At 43.8% G+C, this 16,279-nt stretch overlaps 1 protein-coding gene and 1 long non-coding RNA gene across 3 annotated transcripts in view; one reads left to right on the top strand and one right to left on the bottom strand.

The window, feature by feature from the left end:
• The window catches only part of GRM5 (glutamate metabotropic receptor 5), a 660,867-nt gene that overhangs the window by 253,779 nt on the left and 390,809 nt on the right, over positions 1-16,279 (bottom strand). The window lies entirely within an intron of this gene.
• The window catches only part of LOC148773898 (uncharacterized), a 66,854-nt gene continuing 63,377 nt past the window's right edge, over positions 12,803-16,279 (top strand). The window contains exons 1-2 of the long non-coding RNA XR_016036336.1: positions 12,803-12,911; positions 14,144-14,254. This is a non-coding gene — a long non-coding RNA (uncharacterized LOC148773898). The remainder of the gene's footprint in view (positions 12,912-14,143; positions 14,255-16,279) is intronic.

Genomic DNA, 16,279 nt, shown 5'->3' on the forward strand with positions numbered 1-16,279 from the left:
TTTTTCCAGTAGTCATTTATGGATATGAGATTTGGACTGTAAAGAAAGCTGAGCATGAAGAATTGATGCTTTCCAACTGTGGTATTGGAGAAGGCTCTTGAGAATCCTACACTGCAAGGAGATCAATCCAGTTAATACTAAAGGAAGTCAACCATGAATATTCACTGGAAGGACTGATGCTGAAGCTCCAGTACTTTGGGCACCTAATGCCAAGTGCTGACTCATTGGAAAAGGCACCGACTTGGGGACTGGACAACAACAACAACAAATATTTGTTGAATGAGTGAATACTAGCAAGTGCTAACTGCCATACTGAAAAGACAATCCAGTGTTTCAACAGCTCTTCACGTGAACAAAGCATCCATCCCATTTCAGTCAACAAATACGTGTATTAAATGCCTGGTCTGTCTTAGGCACTGTGTGGGTACAGTAAATATGTGTAACTTTCAAACAAAGTCAGTAAAAGAGATCCCTGAATAGGCAATGTCCATACACTGTGATGAATTCAGTAAGCACAGGAATAATATGAACTTCTAGGAAGCTCCCAACTCGTTTTGAGGAATTTGTTAATTCTTCTCCAAGAATGACTGAGATGGATGAGTCTGTACAAAAATAGCAGAAGAACTGGGGTGATGAAAGCATATTACAGGTGGAGGGCACATGTAAACACTAGAAAGAACCTGCTCATTATGGGCCTTTGAGCTACCATGAGGAAATTATCCACTGTCAAACACTTGCTCACTTCTGTCAGTTTGTGTCACTCTCTGGATCCCTCAGTCACTATTGCTCTCACTTGCATCCGGACTGACCTTTAGCAGATCACCAGCTCTGTCTGTCTTCTACCTGCTCAGCTTTGAGGTTCCTGCCAGGAGGTCAATCCAGTCAATCCTAAAGGAAATCAACCCTGAATATTCATTGGAAAGGCTGATGCTGAAGCTCCAATACTTTGTCCACCTGATGTGAAGAGCCGACTCACTGGAAAAGACTCCGATGCTGGGAAAGTCTGAGGGCAGGAGAAAGGGATGACAGAGGATGAGATGGTTGGAGGACATCACCAACTCAATGGATATGAGTTTGCGCAAATTCTGGGAGATGGTGAAGGACAGTGAAGCCTGGTGCGCTGCAGTCCATGGGGTCACGAAGAGTCAGACATGACTTAGCAACTGAATACAACAAGGACTACTCCCGCTGTTGTCTGACACCAATTCCTGACCCTTCTTTGGCTCCCTTCCTATGCACTGCTCTTGGTGTGAAGATAACGGTTTGCCCGTGCAGGCTGGTGATACACTTGATCTTCAGACACCATCCCAGCCTAAGCTGTGGGGGTAAAAACGGTCCTGTTGCCCTTAACCTTGGAGCCTTTTTGGTTTTTTATTAATTGAGGAGCTATGTTTGAAGTTCCTTTTTTATGCCAGACAGCGTCATAGATACTGGGCATCAAAACAACCTGTCCTCGAGGTAAATGACATGAGAACACATGAATAGCACGGCGAGAGAGGCGCTGATGAAAATCTGTGCAAAGGTCTAATATCAGAGACAAGGCTCAGCAAGCGGTCAGTTTACTAATGCAAATAAATGACAGTGCAGTTGAGCATCTATACCACAAAGGCCTGCATCAGGCATCACGGTGTTGTTGTTTTTTGTTTATCTATAGCTAAATCAACCCTTTAATACTGCAGAATCCATTTTGGCATGTAAGCAGCTTTCTTGACTCTGAATTTCAGATAAATGATTCAGAATATTTGATTCTAACTTAATAACTCACATTTTACTTTTTGAACAGAACTCAATGTGTTGATTTTTTTTTTTTTCCTGCGTGGGGGTGGGTGGCAGAGAAGAGAAACTCCATCCTGTGGGAATGCATATGATAAAACTTGAACAAAAAACTGACATAAATCCATTCATTAAATGGATTCATTTAAAAAATGACATCAATCCATTCCTTAAAATAGGATATTGTGTGCAATTTGCCAATGACATTTTCGTTCACATTGATTATCTTTGTTAAAAAAAAATGACTTCTGGCATGAATTACAATTTATTTAAAAGAAATAGTTCCTAATTCACATGACTTGTCACCATTTGGCACTGGTGGATGAGTAAATAAATTCCTATTTTGTGTTTGATGCCACATGAGGTGCTGATGGAAATGAAATGGATGGCAGGGCCCGGTATTCAAGGAGCTGTCAGTCTGGTCACCGAGATTCAGGTTGTTCTGGTGTGGTGTGGCAAAGGGCTCCTCTAAGTCAGGCTGGGGCCAGCAGGGAGAGGAAGGTTTTCTGGGCCAGGGGGGTAACCTGAATTGAGCTTTGGAAGCAAATTCTACTGTTACTGAACCCCCATTCAATGTTGACCTCATATTTGTATTCATCTCCTCATTCAATGGCTTGGGGTAGCTTTATCGATGGGACTGGCATATGTGGAGTTTGGAAGTGAATCAATTTGAAACCAGGGTATGGACATGTTCACCTGCTCTTATGGGAGAAGGTCGTGGGACACAAAGAGGACTCTGTCCCTTCGGTCCTCCTTTAAATAAGGTGCCACTGATTCTTAAAGAGAAGGCTACAAGTGCAGTGCAGTTCTGCAGATGTCAGAGGTGCTGGGATGGAACCAGGAGAGGATATTCTATCTCCAGTAAAGCTGAAAAGGGGCCTGGTCAAATGCTTCTTCACCTCTAAGCACAGTTTTTCTTTTCTCTGTTACCAGAGAAAGGATCACATTCAATATTAACGTATTTTAACTGCTGTCCTTATTCTTGTAGTCATTTTCCTACGTTACTGAGAATAGTGTGCAGATAGGTAAAAACTCTGGTGTTTGGTATTTCAAAAGAAAAATGCTTTTTGCTCAGTCATGTAGAAAGGAAGACCCAGGAGTGACCTGCTTATTATACTTTTAATTATAAGTAAGAAGCATCATCTGTGCAGTCATAGCAATTAGAAACAGGGTTGCATGTCACCTACATCCATCTGCAAGTCACTGCTGTCTCTAAGTAGGGGGCTATGTTATACTTCCTGACCATACTCCTCAGCTACTTGCTACCATGTCTGCCCACCACAATTTGGCTATTTCATAGCATCTGCACTTACAACTTATTGCCCCAGACTTCCTTGTCATCTTATGTTTCATAATACTGTTGATAGATGCTACCACCCACCAAGGTCCTTAAGCCAGAACTTCAGGAGTTCCCACCTTCTCTTCTACTATCTCTCGCATGACCTTTCTTATTAATTCCTAATAAAATAAGCATTGAATCAGAGCCAAGGCCTGTCATTCCGTCATAAATGTCTCTCAGACAAGTCTCTTCCTCTTATTGATTCTGATTAGACAGGAATACTTCAAGCCTATAATCTAGTTCCATGGTTTCACAATCAAATCAAACTTTTATGATGTAATTGATGACATCATCCTCCTGCTTAAGGCAGCTTCCTATGAGCTACAGGACAAAGTCCAAAATTACTTACTTACTTACTATGTTCTGTGCTGCTCTTCCTAACCTGGTTCCAGCTCTCAGTCCTCATGTGCTGCCCCTCTTCCCAGAGGGAAACTCCGCTCTGGAATCGCTGGAAGCTCTGCACCATGTTTCCTTATCTCTGATTACTCCCTTCCGTTCCGTTCCGTCGCTCAGTCGTGTCCGACTCTTTGCGACCCCGTGGACTGTAGCCTACCAGGCTTAAAAGCCCTCAATGTTAGCTCAGACCTGATCTCCCTTAGGAAATGTTCCTGGACCCCAGGCTGGTGAGAGACCCTCTTTCATCCTCCTTTAACACCGTTCTCTCTTGGCCAGTGTGTTCCCATACTTCCTTTTCTGTTCTGTCCTTTCCTATGGGCTCCTTAAGGGCACGAGTGATGATCTGTTTTTATCTGTCTTTAGCATCTCCTGGACTTCCCAGGTGGCAGGAGCGGTAAAGAATCCGCCTGTCAATGCAGGAAACATAAGAGACGCAGGTTCGATCCCTGGGTCGGGAAGATACCCTGGAGAGGGGCATGGCAACTCACTCCAGTATTCTTGCCGGGACAAACCCATGGAGAGGGGAGCCTGGTGTGCTGTAGTCCATGGGGTCGCACAGAGTTGGACACAACTGAAGCGACTCAGCACACATGTATGTTGGGTTTTGCACAGTAAAAGTGCTCAATAAGGGCTCTTTGTGTTAAGGCATAGGTGCGTGAGTGGATGAACGAATGAGTGAAAGAACTGGATTATGATTAGCTGTAGAATGAATTCCAAGTAAAAAATAATGCCGAATACACAGAATCCAAACTTCACACAAGCTCCTGATGACATCCTAAAGACTCCATTAGTGATGTTCCCTGTGACCGCTAATGAGTCACTTAATCTCTCATCTGTAAAGCTTAATTAGTGCTTCAGCAATAAGTGCAAGCCCATAAAATGCTAGGTGTTCAATTCATTGCTTCAGAAACACCATCATGCTCATATTCATTTGGAATAAAACTATTAGACGGGCAACTGTACTCCATTTTCAATTAAAAATGCTAGATTCTGTCTTCCCTGAAATAGATTTAATGGCAGCTGTCTCCCAGCTGTTCCTGAAGATGCCTCAGCTTCAAACATGGGGATATTACTACATCAGAGATGCAAAGGCCTTTAATTCCACAGCAAGCTTCCATGATGCCTGCACCTGGGGGCGGGTGCAGGCTAAGTAATCGGAGTGAATGAAGCGGGGCAAGCAGGCAGTTCTCCTATTGGAAACAGTCAAGGGGCTGGCAGTCAGAAAGCTGGCAGTTTTATGGTTTCTCGACTGGATCTGATGATTCCTCTCCAATGCAGAGGAAAGAAAATGGAGTATGTACTTCCTACAGCTTTTAACCAGCTAGGGAATTAAGGAAAGCGTACATTTTTTTTAAAGTTTAAAGCTACATATAGAGATGACATGGCATTAAAGTAGTTTAGTTCAAACCAATCCAACAAGCCTGCTTTCGAGGTCCTACTGTCTACATTCAGTGCTGTGGGAGGACCACGGATGAATGGGTGAGAAATAGCCCCAAGCCTCTGCAGTGTCTCGTAAGCAGTGGTAGAACGTGTCACTAACATAAATGAACCTGTTTTAATGGCTATATGGAAATGCAAAGTACTGTAGGAAGAGCAAAGAGCAAAGTGATTTCTGACTTGAGGTGTGGGAAGTGCTTTGCAGAGAGTGTAGAATCTAGTGGTCTGGGCAGGCTTCCAAGCTGAACCCTTCATCCCTACCTCATTCTGAAAAAAACAAAAAACTGAGAAATGAAGATTAACAGTGTACGGCAAAGTATCGCCATAATGCCTGAAGACACTGAGCTGGGAGACGAGTCTAATGAAGAGCTGTTACGCCTCCCTGGGGAACAGGCTGCCAGGTAAGATTTGGGAACTCACAACAGCTCTCACCCTAAAAAGACAGATCACTCCCTGCAGAAGAAAGGCAAAGACGAGCTGATCCTCGTTATTCCTCCAAAACTTACCAGTCAGAAAAGTCACTCTACATCCTCAGAGAGAAGCCCAGAACCACACTAATTAAGCTCCCTCTGAGGAAGGAACCTAGAGCCAAACATCCTGGAATGCAAAGTCAAGTGGGCCTTACATAGGAAGCATCACTACAAAGCTAGTGGACATGATGGAATTCCAGATGAGCTATTTCAAATCCTAAAAGATGATGCTGTGAAAGTGCTGCACTCAATATGCCAGCAAATTTGGAAAACTCAGCAGTGGCCACAGGACTGGAAAAGGTTAGTTTTCATTCCAATCCCAAAGAAAGGCAATGTCAAAGAATGTTCAAACTACCACACAATTCCACTCATCTCACATGCTAGCAAAGTAATGCTCAAAATTCTCCAAGCCAGGCTTCAACAGTATGTGAACTGTGAACTTCCAGATGTTCAAGCTGAATTTAGAAAAGGCAGAGGAACCAGAGATCAAATTTCCGACATCCACTGGATCAGTGAAAAAGCAAGAGGGTTACAGAAAATCATCTACTTCTGTTTATTGGCTATGCCAAAGCCTTTGACTGTGTAATCACAACAAAGTGTGGTAAATTCTTTAAGATATGGGAATACCAGACCACCTGCCCTGCTTCTTGAGAAATATGTATGCAGGTCAGGAAACAACAATTAGAACTGCATATGGAACAACTGACTGGTTACAAATTGGGAAAGGAGTATATCAAGGCCATATATTGTCGCCCTACTTATTTAACTTCTATGCAGAGTACATCATGCGAAATGCTGGACTTAATGAATCACAGGCTGGAATCAAGACTGCCAGGAGAATTATCAACAACCTCAGATATGAGATGACACCACTCTAATGGCAGAAAGTGAAGAAGAACTAAAGACCCTCTTGATGAAGGTGAAAAAGGAGAGTGAAAAAGCTGGCTTAAAACTCAGCATTCAAAAAACTAAGATCATGACATTCAGTCTCATCACTTCATGGCAAATAGAAGGGGAAAAAGTGTAAAGAGTGGCAGATTTAATTTTCTTGGCCTCCAAAATCACTGCAGACAGAAACTGCAGTCATGAAATTAAAAGATGCTTATGGTCAACACCGAAATCAGATTGATTATATTCTTTGCAACCAAAGATGGAGAAGCTGTATACAGTTAGCGAAAACAAGACCAGGAGCTGACTGTGGCTCAGATCATGAACTCCTTATTGCGAAGTTCAGACTTAAATTGAAGAAAGTAGGGAAAACCACTAGACCATTCAGATATGACCTCAATCAAATCCCTTATGATTATGCAGTGGAAGTGAGAAATAGATTTAAGGGACTAGATCTGATTGATAGAGTGCCTGATGAACTCTGGACGGAGGTTCGTGACATTGTACAGGAGACAGGGACCAAGACCATCCCCATGGAAAAGAAATGCAAAAGAGCGAAATGGCTGTCTGAGGAGGCCTTACAAATAGCTGTAAAAAGAAGAGAGGCGAAAAGCAAAGGAGAAAAGGAAAGATATAAGCATCTGAATGCAGAGTTCCAAAGAATAGCAAGGAGAGATAAGAAAGCCTTCCTCAGTGATCAATGCAAAGAAATAGAGGAAAACAACAGAATAGGAAGAACAAGAGACCTCTTCAAGAAAATTAGAGATTCCAAGGGAACTTTTCATGCAAAGATGGGCTCGATAAAGGACAGAAATGGTATGGACCTAACAGAAGCAGAAGATATTAAGAAGAGGTGGCAGGAATACACAGAAGAACTGTACAGAAAAGATCTTCACGACCAAGATAGTCACAATAACGTGATCACTGACCTAGAGCCAGACATCTTGGAATGTGAAGTCAAGTGGGCCTTAGAAAGCATCACTAGGAACAAAGCTAGTGGAGGTGATGGAATTCCAGTTGAGCTATTTCAAGTCTTGAAAGATGATGCTGTGAAAGTGCTGCACTCAATATGCCAGCAGATTTGGAAAACTCAGCAGTGGCCACAGGACTGGAAGAGGTCAGTCTTCATTCCAATCCCAAAGAAAGGGAATGCCAAAGAATGCTCAAACTACCGCACAATTGCACTCATCTCACACGCTAGTAAAGTCATGCTCAAAATTCTCCAAGCCAGGCTTCAGCAGTATGTAAACCGTGAACTCCCAGATGTTCAAGCAGGTTTTAGAAAAGGCAGAGGCACCAGAGATCAAATTGCCAACATCCGCTGGATCATGGAGAAAGCAAGAGAGTTTCAGAAAAATATCTATTTCTGCTTCATTGACTATGCCAAAGCCTTTGACTGTGTGGATCACAATAAACTGTGGAACATTCTGAAAGAGATGGGAATCCCAGACCACCTGACCTGCCTCTTGAGAAACCTGTATGCAGGTCAGGAAGCAACAGTTAGAACCAGTCATGGAACAACAGACTGGTTCCAAATAGGAAAAGGTGTACGTCAAGGTTGTATATTGTCACCTTGCTTATTTAACTTATATGCAGAGTACATCATGAGGAACGCTGGGCTGGAAGAAGCACAAGCTGGAATCAAGATTGCTGGGAGAAATATCAATAACCTCAGATATGCAGATGACACTACCCTTATGGCAGAAAGTGAAGAGGAACTCAAAAGCCTCTTGATGAAAGTGAAAGAGGAGAGTGAAAAGGTTGGCTTGAAGCTCAACATTCAGAAAACAAAGATCATGGCATCTGGTCCCATCACTTCATGGGAAATAGATGGAAAAACAGTGGAAACAGTGTCAGACTTTGTTTTTTTGGGCTCCAAAATCACTGCAGATGCTGATTGCAGCCATGAAATTAAAAGACGCTTGCTCCTTGGAAGGAAAGTTATGACCAACCTTGATAGTATATTAAAAAGCAGAGACATTACTTTGCCGACCAAGGTCCGTCTAGTCAAGGCAATGGTTTTTCCCGTGGTCATGTATGGATGTGAGAGTTGGACTGTGAAGAAAGCTGATCGCCGAAGAATCGATGCTTTTGAACTGTGGTGTTGGAGAAGACTCTTGAGAGTCCCTTATACTGCAAGGAGATCCAACCAGTCCATTCTAAAGGAGATCAATCCTGGATGTTCATTGGAGGGACTGATGCTAAAGCTGAAACTCCAGTACTTTGGCCACCTCATGAGACGAGTTGACTCACTGGAAAAGACTCTGATGCTGGGAAAGGTTGGGGGCGGGAGGAGAAGGGGACGACGGAGAATGAGATGGCTGGATGGCATCACCGATTCTGTGGACATGAGTTTGAGTGAACTCCGGGAGTTGGTGATGGACAGGGAGGCCTGGCGTGCTGTGATTCATGGGGTCGCGGAGAGTCGGACACGACTGAGCGACTGAACTGAACTGAACTGAACTCCTTGGGAAGAAAAGCTATTACAAACTTAGCTTATTGGGCCTCCCTGGTGGCTCAGACTATAAAGAATCTGTTCACAATGTGGGAGACCTGGGTTGGGAAAATCCCCTGGAGAGGGAAAGGCTACCCACTCCAGTTTTCTTGCCTGGAGAATTCCATGTACAGAGGAGCCTGACGGGCTATAGTCCATGGGGTCACAAAGAGCTGGACATGTCAGTCTGAGTCACTAACAAAAAAAGACAGCATGTTAAAAAGCAGAGGCATCACTTTGCTGACAAAGGTCTGCACAATCAAAGCTATGGTTTTCTGGTAGTCATGTACAGATGTAAGAGCTGGACCATAAAGAGGGCTGAGTGCCAAAGAATTGATGCTTTCAAACAGTGGTGCTGGAGAAGACTCTTGAGAGCCTCTTGGACAGCAAGGAGATGAAACCAGTCAATCCTAAAGGAAATCAACCCTGAATATTCATTGGAAGGATTGGTACTGAAACTCCTGTACTTTGGCCACCTGATACGAACAGCCAACTCACTGGAAAAGACCCTGCTGCTGGGAAAGACTGAAGGCAGGAGAAGGGGGTGACAGAAGATGCGATGGTTGGATGGCATCAGTGACTCAATGGACATGAGTTTGAGCAAACTCAGGGGGATAGTAAAGGAAAGAGAAGCCTGGTGTGCTGCAGTCCATGGTGTCACAGAGTTGGATATGATTTAGCGAATAAACAATGGCTGATTCATGTTGATTTATGGCAGAGACCAACATAATATTGTAAAGCAATTATCCTCCTATTAAAAATAAATACATTTAAAAAAATAAGAAAGAAGGGAAAAAAAAAAGGAAAAGGGTCTCTGGAGAAAGTGAGACTGTATCTCCTTGTATGTGACTTTTCCTTTAAAATATCTTTCCTTCCAACCCTGCCAGCTGCAATTTAAGTGCTTATTTTTTCCCCATTATTTCCGGATTGGCACAGGAGCTGATTTAGCATATAATTGGTGTCTCATGTGTATACAGTAGGTGGTGTACATCACTTCTATATATAGTATGTTTATAAAATGCTCATCATGGAGTCAGATCCTAAATCAGCAATTCTCTTTCACGTGCAGCTGCATCCAAATGACTCTTTCCTTGGAGAAGGAAATATTTTATTTTCCCTCCAAGGCCACACAAAGACAGGGACACGAGAAGGAGCTGAGAGAAGGCAGTTTTTCTCTCAGGGAGAGCTGCGTTTTCCTGACAGTATGCTGGAGCAACCTTTGTGTTTGGTTCTGTCATGAAGGATTGATGTGCTTTTGTATGGATTCCCAGAGGGAGAAGCATTTTATGTTTTGTGATTGTGAGAATTAGAATAACACCTTGCAAGTGCCCACTCAATTGTTGTTTAGTCGCTAAGTCATGTCTGACTCTTGTGACCCCATGGGCTGTAGCCCACCCTCCAGCCTCCTCTGTCCATGAGATTTTCCAGGTAAGAATACTGGAGAGGGTTGCCGTTTCCTCCTCCAGGGGATCTTCCCGACCCAGAGATAGAACCTGGATCTCCTGCAATGGCAGGCAGATTCTTTATCACTGAGCCACCAGGGAGGAGCTGAGCCCACACACTCAACGTTCATTTGTTAATCAAGTAAAATGTAATAAATGGGTAACTGTAGCAGCCGTGCAAAGCCGTGTTCCCTATCTTTCTACTTTGGATGGTGCAGTGTGTAATTGACACAATGATGCACACATAAAGATTTAGTATTTTTGACCTTAGATCCATGGGCTGCATAAATACCATGTGCATTTAGCTCTATATGGATGAAGCTGATCCAGAGAATACATGCAAAATTGTGAGTTGATAGGAAAGTGCTTCTGTCTGAACAGAGGTTTCATAACTTTCATCAATTTCTTATAGAATCCACAATTCAAAAATTAAGGACCATATTCAAAACCAAAGCTCTAGATTCATAGAATTCAACTCATCAAATATTTAATGCAAGTCAACTCATCAAATATTTAATCACATTTTGCCTGGAAATGTTTATATGTGTATCTCTTGGCACTACTTCCACTCAGTTATAATAACCAAAAACCTAGAAGGTCATTGTAGACATTATCTCTCCCAGATATAATCTAGCATCAAGTGCTGTCAAGTTTACTGATTAAATCCTTTTCAAATCCATTCACTTTTCTCCAGCTCTACTCAGTCCCATCTACGCTCTCATCATCTCCCATCTGAACAGCTGCAATAGCCCCATAACTCTCTCATCATCCAGTCTCGTCCTCTGCCTGTCCAGTCTCATCCTTTGCCTATCCAGTCTTCACAGGGAAGTTAGGGGACCTTTTAAAGATGCAAATCTGATTACAGCCTTCCTTGATGAAGATGACTTCGTAAGTTCTCTCAAGTTAAAGACCAAAGTCCTGAATGTGACCCTGTATGGTCTGACCTTTGCAGTCCCTCTCTGCTAAACACTCCAGCCAGAATAACCTTCTTTAATCCTCTATATGGCAATTCATCATGGCAAATAGATGGGTAAACAGTGAAAACAGTGGCTGACTTTATTTTTCTGGGCTCCAAGATCACTGCAGATGGTGACTGCAGCCATGAAATTAAAAGACAGTTACTCCTTGGAAGGGAAGTTATGACCAACCTAGACAACATTTTAAAAAGCAGAGACATTACTTTGCCACCAAAGGTCCATCTGGTCAAAACTATGGTTTTTCCAGTGGTCATGTACGGATGTGAGAGTTGGACTATAAAGAAAGCTGAGTGCCGAAGAATTGATGCTTTTAAACTGTGGTGTTGGAGAAGACTCTTGAGAGTCCCTTGGACTGCAAGGAGATCCAACCAGTCCATGCTAAAGGAGATCAGTCCTGGGTGTTCATTGGAAGGACTGATGTTGAAGTTGAATCTCCAATACTTTGGTCACTTGATAGGAAGAGCTGACTCATTGGAAAAGACCCTGATGCTGGGAAAGATTGAGGGCAGGAGGAGAGGGGGACGACAGAGGATGAAATGGTAGGATGGTATCACCGACTCGATGGACATGGGTTTGGGTAGACTCCGGGAGTTGGTGATGGACAGGAAGGCCTGGTGTGCTGCGATTCATGGGGTTGCAAAGAGTCGGACACAACTGAGCGACTGAACTGAACTAAACTGAATAAATCTGAATCCTTCCAATTAGACTCTAGGCTTCTTGAAAGTAAGTACTCTTTTTTTTTAAATTTATTTGGCTATGCTGGGTCTTATATGCAGCATGCAGGATCTTTAGTTGTGGCATGAGGGTTCTAGTTCCCTGACCAGGGGTCAAACTCAGGCCCCCTGCATTGGGAGCACAAAGTGTTAGCCACTGGACCACCAGGGAAGTCTCAAGCAAGTATTTATTGTTGAATTTCCATGGCTTGGCATTCTGCCTAGTACAGAGGAGGCCTCAATAACTTTTTACTGAGTGAATGAATGGATGGTCTCTTCTATTGTACTCTAAAGTTTTTAGAAGTAGAAATTATCGCTGTCTAGTAGATTGAACAAATTGAAGGATTGAAGGATTTCTAACCATCTGCCCTAAGATCACATGCCCTTTTCATTTACTTTCTAGCTATGTGGTCTTGGGTCCCTTTGAGCCTCTCTGTTCTATAAGTAGTTAAAGCCTATGAGTAGGAGCTACTGTTATTTCAAGTTTACAGATGCAGAAAATTGAGGCTTAGTAACAGCAGATAATCCATTCCTTGTATGTGTTAGTATCCTAATGTTACAAATAAAAGAGCTGGATTAGTTACTCTCTAAGGATCATTCTTGATTATGATATCTAAAAGCTTTGGGGATGAAAGATTTTGCAGTTTGAGATAGTCTATGATCAACATTCAGTAGGGCACCTGGGAGAGAGAGACTTAAACCTGTAGATAGAAATAGAAGTTCTGAATCTAACTCTTTACTGAAGCTTCTTCAAGTATATAAATAAGAAACTCATCGTGAAATCAGAGCCCAGGCAAGATTTAGAGTTATCAAGCTTCCCTCATTTGCTAGGCTTTAACTCTGTCAATATTATTTTTTAACACATGTCTAGTGGTTGCAGTGAGGTGCCATGAAGGTCTCTCTCCAGAACCAAGGCATTCATTCTCTCAGCTGCAGGGAGTGTTGACTGCTGATGACTCAAAACTGAGCACTTTTCCAGCAGGTAGGTAGGTCAGTGGGTGGATGTGGGTGGGTAGCCATTAAGTCGTGTCTGACTCTTTTGTGACCCCATGGACTATAGCCCGCCAGGCTCCTCTGTCCATGGAATTTTCCAGGCAAGAATACTGGAGTAGGTTTCCTACTCCAGGGGCTCTTTCTGATTCAGGGATTGAACTCATGTCTCCTGCATTAGCAAGTAGATTCTTTACCGCTGAGCCCCCTCCAGACAGTTGCCTCAGCCTAAGGGGCTCAGGAACTGCCTCACCAAGCACCCAGCATCCATGGGCATTGCCGCCTTCCAGTGACTGGTGGATGTGGAGGTACAAAGGCAGACCCTGTTATTCTAAATGGAGACAATTCTGGTGGGTGAAGTAGCATTCCAGTGCAAGATGAGCAAGTGGTACATTTTGGATCAGGCATGAGCATAGCCAGCAAGCACTTGTGTGCCAGGTGTGTAGCTAGTCCAGACTCCATGTCATCCACTATAATAATAAATCAGTAATCCTCCTGAAGCTAACACCTATGGCCACATGGAGAGTCTCTCTTGGCCCAATAACAGAAGAGAAAAAACCTGTGCTTGTTTAATGGATGAGCTAGTGAATGGGTCAAAGGCAAAACTGGGCTGTTGCTACACCACAGATCTTGTCAGGGTAGCGCTGAAAAATAGTGGTGTGAGAAAATCCTCCTAGCAGGCGGAAGTTTGGTGGATATCCACATATGTGCAAAGCAAAGGGGCCTAAAGTAGAATATATCTGGATTATTGGATGGTGTTGAATGGCTGGTTAATCAGCAACAAAGAGGTCTGTGGAAAACACACATGCATGGACCTGTGAGAGTGGCCACAGTGTGAACTGTGTGTTGCATGTTACAGCTCATCACAGAGCATCCACTACAGAGGAGGCACCAAACAACCGCATGATACCAGCCGTTCTCCGTCCCTGACCACCTCTCTCCTGACACAAAGGGCCACAAAGAGAGGAGCTACTTATCATGCTTGTGGCTAACAGCACGGGCTCTCGTTCTCCAAGAATGGTCCCGTTACTGACAGTGTCTAAGGTTTAACCTGTAAGCAACACAGACCATGTCCAAGTCCCCAGTATGGCAGTATCACCCCAAGAGACCCACAAGACACTGGGTGGCATGTCATCTGTGTTGTCCTTCTTCCATCTTGAAATGAGCAATCTTCTCTGATATCAGCACATAATCCATTTATGGATTTACCTTTCCTGCCCACAGGACCTCCACTGACCTCACTAGATGATGATTTCACAAAACTGCCTGATCCACCAACACAGGGTCCTGCATAATTCTGCAGCAGAACAAGGGACTCGCTCAGCAGCCAGAGAGGTATGGGAGTCACACACATCCACTGGATTCACGGGTCCTGTCATGTACCGCCCCTCCCAGACTCCTCCCACCTTACAGAATAATGGGGGGGGGTCATCTTGAAGGTACAACTGAGGTATTATCTTAGTTACACTGAGCCACCAGGGAAGCCTGAAATGAGGTCTTAGGGGCTGCTTAATCCCAATGGGCTGGTGTCCTTATCAGGAGAAGAGATGAGGATGCAGAGTGACACTTGGAGTGTGTGTGCACAGACAGACAGCCATGTGCAGAGGCTACCGTGGGCAGCCATCTGCCAGCCAGGGAGGGAGGCCTTGGAAGAAACCAACCCTGCAGCGCCCTGCTCTTGGGATTCCAGCCTCCACAGTGACCCTTTCTTTGTTTAAATGGGCCATTTTGTGGTCTTTTGTTATGGCCACTCTAGCAAATGAATATATACAGGGCTGTTTTCAATGAGAGGACTGCAGATCCTATTTGATTTAATCAGCAAATATTTTCTCAAGTTGGGTCAACTTAAAATGGAGAATTCAGCCTAAAATCTTGCTGTATATAAACTCTAAATCATTAGCACATCTGTATCCAGGAGAAAGATCTGAGTCCCCCACTGATAACCATTCCCTGCCACATGTTGGAACTGCTCATGGAACAATCAAGACCCCTAAAGCAAATATTTAAAGAAAGAAAGAAGCTTCTTTTCAGTCATAATATTTCCTACTTATCCGATTATATTCTAAGTAAGAATGGCAATCTCTTTATAAGAAATGTATCACTTTGTACAGGATTGGACGCCTGACAAATGGGACAGGAACACTTGTATATGACAAACCTAGACAGAGTATTATGAAGCAGAGACATCACTTTGCCGACAAACGTCCATCTAGTCAAAGCTATGGTTTTCCCAGTAGTCATGTGGATGTAAGAGTTGGACCATAAAGAAGGCTGAGCACCGAAGAATTGATGCTTGTGAACTATGGTGTTGAAGACTCTTGAGAGTCCCTTGGACTGCAAGGAGATCCAACCAGTCAATCCTCAACCTTGTCAATAATCAACCTTGAATATTCATTGGAAGGACTGATGCTGAAACTGAAATTCCAATACTTTGGCCATCTTATGCCAAGAGCCGACTCACTGGAAAAGGCCCTGATGCCGGGAATGATTGAGGGCAGGAGGAAAAGGGGACTACACAGGTTGAGATGGTTGGGTGGCATCATTGACTCAATGGACATGAGTTTGAGCAAACTCCGGGAGATAGTGAAGGACTGGGAAGCCTGGTGTGCTGCAGTCCATAGCGTTGCAAGGAGTTGGGCATGACTGAACAACAACAGCATTACCTTAAAAGGTCTGATTCCCAGTCTTTGATCACAATGGGACTACAGGCAGGCCCACAGGGCAGGAGCTGGAGCCCGGGAAGTCCAAGATCAAGGTGCCAGCAGATTCCCTGTGGTGAGGGGCTATTTCCTGGTTTACAGACAACTGTTTTCTCATGCCCTCACAGGCTTTTCCTTAGTGCAGGCACAGCGAGAAAGTGGAGGGGGCGGGGAGGGAGAACGCTTCTGTCTCTTTCTCTTTTTACAAGGGCACTAATCCTGTGAAGGCTTCCCTGGTGGCTCAGCTGGTAAAGAACCCGCCTGCAATGTGGGAGACCTGGGTTTGATCCCTGAGTTGGAAGGATCCCCTGGAGAAGGGAAAGGCTACCCACTGCAGTATTCTGGCCTGGAGAATTCCATGGACTGTATAATCCATGGGTTTGCAGAGTCAGACACAACTGCGTGACTTTCACTAATCCCATGAAGAGGAATCTATTAATACCTTCATGCTGTAATCTAATCTGAATTACTTTCCAAAGGCCCCACCTCCAAATACTACTATATTAGGGCCCCAACATGTCAGTAGGATTTGGAGGGAGTGTGGGACAGGGCACTCAAGCACTGATTCCATAGAAATATCCACTGTAAGGAATCTGTTGATAAAGCAGTTAAGGACTTGGCCTCAGGTCACACAAGTTGCAACACGGTGTGATTTTAAATC

Source organism: Moschus berezovskii, chromosome 25, assembly GCF_049115385.1.
Source record: "Moschus berezovskii isolate FMDL1 chromosome 25, NW_MosBer_1.0, whole genome shotgun sequence".
Taxonomy (NCBI): domain Eukaryota; kingdom Metazoa; phylum Chordata; class Mammalia; order Artiodactyla; family Moschidae; genus Moschus; species Moschus berezovskii.